The sequence below is a fragment of the Phalacrocorax aristotelis genome, chromosome 1, assembly GCF_949628215.1.
Source record: "Phalacrocorax aristotelis chromosome 1, bGulAri2.1, whole genome shotgun sequence".
Taxonomy (NCBI): Eukaryota; Metazoa; Chordata; class Aves; order Suliformes; family Phalacrocoracidae; genus Phalacrocorax; species Phalacrocorax aristotelis.
In genome coordinates this window covers 9,673,360-9,682,270 of record NC_134276.1, presented here as the reverse complement: position 1 = coordinate 9,682,270, position 8,911 = coordinate 9,673,360, and the positions used below count along the sequence as shown (strand labels likewise).

Here is an 8,911-nt window from a genome sequence, read left to right as displayed (position 1 = left end):
ATAAATTGTTTCAGGCAGTGTTCTATTAAAAACCAATATCAGTATGTTACTTATAGGAAAAGGAATGCCAAAAGAGATCTGATGATTAATATAGTTTCATTTTATTAAGTAGTATAAACAAATATTCATGCCAAGATGATAAATACAACACAATTAAGAATCATCATCCACTGAAAATTTGGCATCCTTTGTGGAGGTGCTTAGACTTCTGAAAATTACAAAGGAAAATAGGTGAACTTATTCTGGTCGGTCAAGAACAAGCAGGACAATCTTTAATGCGGAATAAAAAAAGAAGTAAATGAAAGAACTGTGACCTTACTGTAAATATTATTTTAAACAACATACATTTAAAATAATCAAATAAAATACTCAGCTGAAATAATCAATTAATTTAATCAATTTAGTTATTGCAGAGTTGCATTCAAATGATCAATAAAAGCATTTTAAATATCTAGACTAGCAGGTTTGCTACTATAAGCCAGAGTTTTGCTGAAAAGATTAGCTGGTAAGAAAAGCCACAACAGGTTTGTTCTAAATTGATTGGGATGAAATGGCCCAGAAACATATTCCAATAGATTTTGAAATGAAAATTAATTAAAATTGGCATGCAGGTTCTTTCTACTAAACTTTTAAATGTCCCTCAAGGTGGCCAATTGGGAAGAATTCTTTTTTTTCTTCACATTGTTTCCTTTTGAAGTCACTGAACGTGTTAGCACTATGGAGTATTTCTGAAAAGTTCTCATGTGCTTTCTTTAAGAAGTTCACTGATTTACTATTGTTAGGTACGCCTGAAGACATCAAGTGATTCAGCATTGGCATGTCAGAAAACGTGTAACCAGAATAAGCAAAATAAGCCATTTTAAAAGGTTCTCTTTTTTTCTTAGCATAATTCTATTTAAAATAGGGCTTCTGCCAGCTTACTATCACAATTTTTAAATTACATAACTGTGGTGAGAAAAGCTGTTATTGAGACTTGCCATCATGACCAAAAGTTCCCATGGCACTTATTTGTTTTTGTGCTACAAAGTCACTTAGGCACTATAACCTTACTAATTTTACCCCTTTTCACAGTCACTTCTCACTTTACCTTTTCTCATGCTTCTCGTAGTTAGGAAAGCAAGTCGATGCCCTTAATTAGAATCTCTTTTATGCCAATGAAGCAGAAGAATATCTCTTGACTCTCTTGTTCAAGAAAGTATGTTTAATGTTCAGCACGGTTTAGTGATCTGCCATGGCATAGATCTCATCTTGACTCGAATATTTCCCCTTGTATTTACATTTTCTTAGTTGCAAACTGTTGCTTGGCAACATGGATGTGGATTCAGCACATCATATTTTGTCTAGAATTGGAAGATTACTTTTTTATCATTTGACAAACAGGTTTGATTTCCTCAGTATTTGTAATGTTACAGAAACGTTCCCATAAACTTATGAAATATATAGAATATTGTAGGCACTAAACTAAAATTAGGGAACTACATTCTGGAAGTAAATTACGGATCTAATTTAGAACTAAAAAACTAAGATATAGAAAAACAAATCATATAAGTAGAGCCTGTGTTGCTCTTAGTTCATGCTGACCAATACTAATCAAATTTCTGAAACATGTACTCTCTATATTCTCTATATAATATTCTAAATTCTAATTTTTAAAAAATCTAAATTCTAAATCTAATATATACTCTTTATTTCTATCCATAAAATGTGAAAACAATTTTCCAGTACCTGGAATATTCAGATTGGCGTTTGGTTCAAATAATACACTCTAACACATAAATTTATTAAACTACTCCCAGCAATAAACAGCGTTCATGTTGCCCACTTATCTAGTGATAAATAGTTGAAGTCATTAAGAGTCTTGCCCTTGACTTCAGTATGAATCATGAATGAAAGGATATTAAGTGGAAACGCATATATAACATTTTAAAAAGGGGTCTATCCCTACAATTATTGTGCCATTTACAGAGGAATAGCTAAAAATGTATAGTAGCATACATGAGCCACATAATTTATTGTTTTAATGAGAGACCTTTCAATTACCCAGCTGTCACAGAGAAAGTCCTTGCTATGTATTAACTGATAAATCATGATAGGTTATGCTCTATTAACCTAAGTTATCATTGGTTTAGGACATCAGACGCCTGGGTACACCAAGAAGAGCAATAAAAAATTCCAGGTGGAATCATAGTGCCTTGCACTATGTCTTGCATATGACTCTGAAATGTTAACAAAGTAATTCTCAAATGTCACTTATCAAACGTCTGTGAGATATGACTGCAATACAGAAGAGCATGTACTTCATGAAGTTGTAATTTATTTTACAAAAAAGGAACAGGTTTTGGTTTTGTATAACTATTTCCCATAATTTATGTCATCAATGTGCATCTGTGTATAATTTAATTCTGGAATGTATTTTGCAATACATTTTTTAAAGATCTTGTCAAATAACAACCTGTTGTGCTATTGTACTGTAGAACAGATATTTAAGTTTGCTAGGTAACACCTACAGGCTATTATTTTTTCTGTAGGCCATTAACACTCACTTCTTAGTGTCTTTTCTACCAGATTTGTAGCCCAAAAAACCCCCAAATGCTATCTCAATATTTACAGATGAATGAGTAGTTTTAGTGATAGACCTGTGTTTGCAGACAGACATAGAAGTGCTGATAAATTTCACATGCCATATTCATTGGTGGTAACGATAGCCACAGGTCTGAAACCTAAAGCCTGATTACAGTGTCGTAAGGGCTTTGCATGAGTATAAGGATTGTTTTCAGTAGTTTCACCCAAAGTAGGTTAGGAGTTTAGGGCTCCTATCTTAATCCTTTCTTCTTTGCAGACTTACACTTAGATATAGATATTGTGTTCAATGACACATTTTTACTTAAAATGTGAACAACCCATCACATTTTAATACTTTTCCTCTCAAGTATATTCTGAATTGCATTTGGTTTCAACTTTATATTTTGGCTACTTGTATTTTTAAGCAAATTTCTTATGCAGAAGGCAATTACACACCTACGGTGCAGATCACCCCTGGGCCTCATTCTTATTTTTGTTAAGGACGATCTCTGCCAACTCAGTACAATAAAGGAGCCATAAAAGGGCTGCTCAGTGAGAATCAGGCCCACTTGAGCAGAGAAGCTAAGCAAAATGTAATGGTCCTGATCTAATGGCTTCTTCTGCTCTTCGTATCTGTGAGTTCTCTCACACTATTTTAAAATTCCTCCTCCACATGGGTCGTTGAAGCTTAAAGAAATCTCAGCAATATTTATGCTGAAAGAAGTTAAGGGATTTTTTTTGTGACATACCAAAACACCAAAAGATGGTAAAGAAACCACTGGCTGCACATTTTTTTAAGATTTCCTGTGCTCCCTTTTTTGGAAGTGATTTAGGAAAAAGTTCTACAACTTGCACTCTTAACTTCACCCAAATTGGAATGATCCCTTATGCCTATAGACCACTTCAGATCAGGCTTTTATTGCTTTATGTTACTGACACAAATCCCCACCCATTAAAATGGTAGAACGTGGGAGCTGGTGTTTGCTAAACTGATTCAGATTCTGCTTTGGGTCTTGGCTGAATAAAAGAATTTCGTACTGAACACCGTCAGGGAGAGAATTCTGGGTTTGGTGAGCTTTGGTTTGAGTATAGTAAAGCAAGCTCTGCGTATTTTGATGATAAGTCTGTCATGTTTGTGTGGACATCAACACAGAAATCAAGGTAATGCCTTACTGTGGGAATTATGGTCACTTACTTAAAATGACTAACTCCAAGCACTGGACAACTCAAGTCCTTGATTTAAAAAGAGTTGAGTGCATAGACATGTATTATCTTTTGAAAATGATGCTTCTAAATCTGTTTTCTGTGGAAATGAGAAATACAACAAAAGAAATAAAGCAAAGGAGATCACTCTTTTTTTTCACAGTACTTTATGCCCCCAAGATGTGAAAGGATTCCTCGGTAGACCTGCTGTGAGTCTTGTAAGAGATTTGTGATTTGCTGCAGCAAAGAATCGTTTAGTCCAGACTTCTCAAATCTTTTGATGTATACATTATAAATTAGCTCTGTTATTTTAACACATTTATTATGGCACAATGTTTTGAGAAGCAGCTGGCTTTGAAAGCTGTAGAACAAGTGATGAAATGGTCAGGCTGCAAGGTCTTTCGCACAACTTCTTCCTTCTGACAACAATGAACATTTCTAGTGATGTTCCTCCTCTGATAATCATTAAAGTGTGTGTCTACCTCCGTGAACAATTGACTGAAAGAACTTCATGTCATGTTTATAGCCCATGACACCTGGGTTATTCTGAACTGAGTTTTAGAAGATGAAGGGCTTATACAGCTGTTCTGTAACTCAGTTCTGTGGATATCCATGGGTAATACCAACGTGAGTGCAAGGGATGAGCTAACCATCACACACTGTATTGTCTGACGAGAGGCACTGAATTAATTAGAGGGATATGTCTTGATCTGAGCACAGAGCTGGGAAGGCAGTCATGACTGATGTCAGTGGCAAAGCTTCAGCTGACTTCAGCAGGACGAGGATTTTGGTGTATTTATCCTGCTTGAGACACTATTCTACATCTGACTTGGTTTCCTTTGCCATATTTGGCTCAGTTTGTTGAACAGGATGTTAAAAAATTACTGAAATTACTGATTCCCTGGGGGACTGTGAATATTCATTTCTTTGTATTTTTGATTAATTAAATGTGTGTTAATTGTTGCAATTATTAGCTTGAAATAACTTATTCTTTCTCCGAAAAAAAACGTACATAACATCTGTCATTTTAAAACCTTTGAACACACAGAATTTGCTCTCCATTGTACACTGCAAATTTTATATTAGTCTCTCTAGATTTACTGTAGAGGATATGCTGGAATCTGGAGATTTAAGATTTGTCTTTCTGATCACAAATAAAAAGTAAGAGTCTGCTTAACTCTGTGCTATTAGAGCAATGGAACATTTCTAGGCATGTACGGTTTTAAAATAGGGGCTAAAAATACAAATAATATTGTTAACATATCATCCTCACCTTTCTGTTCCGTGTTCAAAATTTTTGTGTCTGAACACAACATTAAGATTCATCCCAAAGTTTCTGGTTAGTCATAAATAGACAAATTCTCTCTAAAGTAATAAGCTTTTATATTACTGTATGTGTTATTTAAAGTAACTGCTGAAATATAGCATGTTTATGTTTCTTTAAATTTAATTGTGTTGTATGATGTTTTAACTCACCTTTTTCAATATTTGTACCTCCTTAGAATACCTACATATATCTATATATACTGATTTACTCATACTGTTTCCTTGTTTACACATCCAAAGATTAAGTATATTATGATTAAAAGTATTCTTCTACAGAAACAATATGATGCAACACCCCAAGTATTGTTTTGAGTTATATTTCATGGCAGTATCATAGGTTTAATAATTACACAAATATATACAAAAAAAGTGCATAATAGCTGGTATACAGACATGTAAGATTTTCTATTGCATGTTACTTTTTTTCAGGCTAAAAATGCTGTAAATACATCCTCACAGGAAAGAAATGCATATTTATTTATAAAAATATAGATACATGCATATACATGTATACGTATGTTTATGTGTATTACATTTTCTGTCAAGTAAGTGAATGGCTTTACTTAAACTGATTTTTTACCCATTTCTCAAATATTTTTAAAGTAGTGAGGCTATCTCACTTATCTCTTCATTCATATGGCTATGTTTGAATTTATTACAAAGATTGTTGTTGAATATCCATAAAAGTGGTGCCTGGATGTCTAATGAAGAATCATTCCATTGCTGGTAGTCCCAGTAAGTCATTGGAACAAGGTAATTCTGATTCAGAAAAAGCTATTTTTCTATGGGTGGACTTGATATAGTTAAAAATCCTCTCAATCAATACAAGCAAAGTCAATCCTGGGTAGAAAATTAGGATTGTCTTATATTTATGATCATGATGTGCTGCTGTAGGATCTCCCTGTATTCAGGGTCATCCCAGAGATTTCAGGCAGATGGGATGCACAGAAAATAGCTTTGTGACAGTTTCTCAAGACAGTAGGGTTTTGCTTATCATTTCTGCCAAAACCTGTTTTCTGTACATGACTTTTCTTCAGCATATGCTTATATAGGCTGAGTAGGCACATAACAGTGCGTTGCATTGTGCATTACATTTTAGTGTCTGAGAGGCAATACTGAAGTCAGGCATTCTAGGGAACATAAAAATCAGTATTTTCACTGTACAAATACATATTTGATTGAAATGTTTTAGAGATTAACCTTTTTTTTCCTTTCCTGTTTTTCTGCTGTTGCTGACATTATGTAACTAGTGTTTTTAGGCTGTCATTGTGAGAAGTTTGCAGTTTGAGGAGCTTAGAGTGAATTATAAATATGGGTCAACAGCATTAATATTGTTGAAAAGAAAAGCTGCTGCCATATTTGGAAAATATACTTCAAGGATGTGAAGTAATCTTTCTACCCTTTAACAAAGCAGTGATAGAAGCAGTTCTGATGCCTGATGGCCAGCTCCCAAATAAATTTTATTTTTTCCTACAGCACACGCTCCTTCCTTTGCTTTTACTCCCTCTTCAGGTAGTCCTCAACTAATGTGAGACCTGAGAATACATCTCCTGCTCCTCTTTTCCCAACATGTTGTCAAGAAAAGAAACCATTCATCAAGCTTTTTTCCTCTTCCCACCCCCTTATTAACAGCTTAGCAGTTCCTCCTGGTAGCTACAGGGAGGAGGCTGGGGACAGCGCGGGAACTGCCTGCTGACTTCAGCGTGGGAATGTGGACAAGCATGAGAATGTCCCCGGCTCAGGGCAGGACATCCCTATGTCTACGTGGATTCCAGTAGGGGAGTCCATCACTGCCCTGTCATGTTTAGTCCACAAAGCCCTCATTTTGGTGCTCAGTGGCACCTCCACCCAGGTCAGATCCCTGACAGTTTGTCAGTCCTTTCAGAGCATCCCAAGGTAGCATTAAGTCTGCAGAGACAAGGACCAGCTGGGCATTTTCAGGAAGAATGAGACCCAGAGTGACAGCAAGTTTAGAAAATGGGTCTTGAAAGGGAAGTTGGAAAGAACTGGGTTCACTCAGTCTAGACAAGCCTGAAAGTCTGTGCAAATGGTTGCTCTAAAACAAAGGCAGTAAAAAAGTAAGGGACCTAAACTGTAGCACAGATTTACATTATATCTAAGGAAAAACAACTTTAAGACTTTGTAGAGTTTTCTAGACATCCAAAAATGCCTTTCTTCTTGGTAATATGTCAAATATTTACCTTCGCCTCATTAAAGAATTATTTGGCAATCAAAAGAGCATACTGCATAAGTTGAATATCCTTGGTGGTTTAAGGGGTAACATGATGTCAAATTTCTGTTCAATTTAGTGACAGCCCATATAATTTATGTGTACAGATATAACTTCCTCCAGTTGGTCTGATGAGCTATGAGAGCTTGCAAGCATGAAGAAAGAGCATCATACATTGGAAACTATATTTTGTTGTGGACTGGACTACAGTCAGGCTGAATTACTTTGCAGCTCTGAAGTACAGATGCAGACAGCTGCAAAACTGTCTGTTTTCATGCAAATTAGATGTTGCTATAGGCTACCAATCCTCGAATTGCATCACAACCTTTCTCAGCTTGGGGAAGTTTGGATACTCTGCAAGTAATTAGTACCAATAATCCCCTGTGCAAGATATCTGCCAAATTCACTGTGCAGTTACTTCTAGATATCATCTTGTAGAAAACAGTGTGTCATACTGCCTAAAAATAATCAGTTCATTCCCTTCCTTTGAATTACCCTTAAATTCATTTACCTTTATAATATGCATGAAAAGGAAGACAAAGATGAGGAATTGCAATCTAAAAAAAGCCAGGCAGAAAGACAAGAATCCCCATTCATTGCATACACAGTTATTATAAAATGAACTCATCTAAATGCAACAATTTACAGCTGGTCACCAAAAACAAATCCACTCCCCCAATATTAACCAAACAAATTTACCTTTGCAAGACTGGTAGTGCTCTGCAGAAAAGTGTGAGGACTCTGTAATATTTTCAGAGCTTTTAAGGTATACAAAAAAAGACCTGAAAGAGCAGAGAAATACAATGAAAAGAAAATTAAAGACAGCCACTCAGTCAACAAACTCCTACACAGGTGGAGAAAAATTCTCAAATATATTCTCAAATGCTATCGGTCAGATTTTTGGCAGGAGAGTGATTACACGTGGGCAGAACAGCAGTTTCCATCATCATTATGTGGCCTGCAAACAGATTTTGCATAACAAAAAAAAGACCAGTCTACAGCCTAATGAATGTAGTCATTAACTGTAATAGCTTTAGCTATAGACTGAAGGGGGAGGTACTTTAGAGAAAAGGAAATCAGCTCCAATGATCCCAATATACTGCTGCATTTTCAATTTAGAAAATAAGTGGAACTGTTTACAAAAGGGAGGGTGGGGAGTCTATTTTTGTTGTATGCATGTATCTCAGCATTTTGCCTAATCTTAGAAAGAGTGGTTTAGAAATGTGCACTGAATATTCCAGGCAGTTTTCACAGGGATCCTAAAGCTGCATTCCCCAGCTCAGTGTTACGGACTCACGACATTTCAGTGATCACAGTTGGTTTAGAGCCAATAACTGGAAAGTTGCTTTTGGTATAGTGAGTTACTGAACAGACCAAACTAGTGGACATGTCTCCAGCCTTCTATGCTGTGTCTCACTGGTGTAAAAAGACAGAGCAGCCATCATGTTAGCTGGAGCGACAACATGTGACATAGTGAGGAGCTGTTGCAGGAACATCTCTTCCAGCTGGCAGTCTGGATGTCCACCTACCTAGTTGTAGTTGGTTTAACATTAGTCCTCTCCCTGCTCCTCTCTCCTGCCCAGGCTTGGC

General features: G+C 36.0%; 1 protein-coding gene across 2 annotated transcripts in view; it reads left to right on the top strand.

The window, feature by feature from the left end:
* Window positions 1-8,911, top strand: part of GRM5 (glutamate metabotropic receptor 5) — a 279,688-nt gene that overhangs the window by 194,515 nt on the left and 76,262 nt on the right. The window lies entirely within an intron of this gene.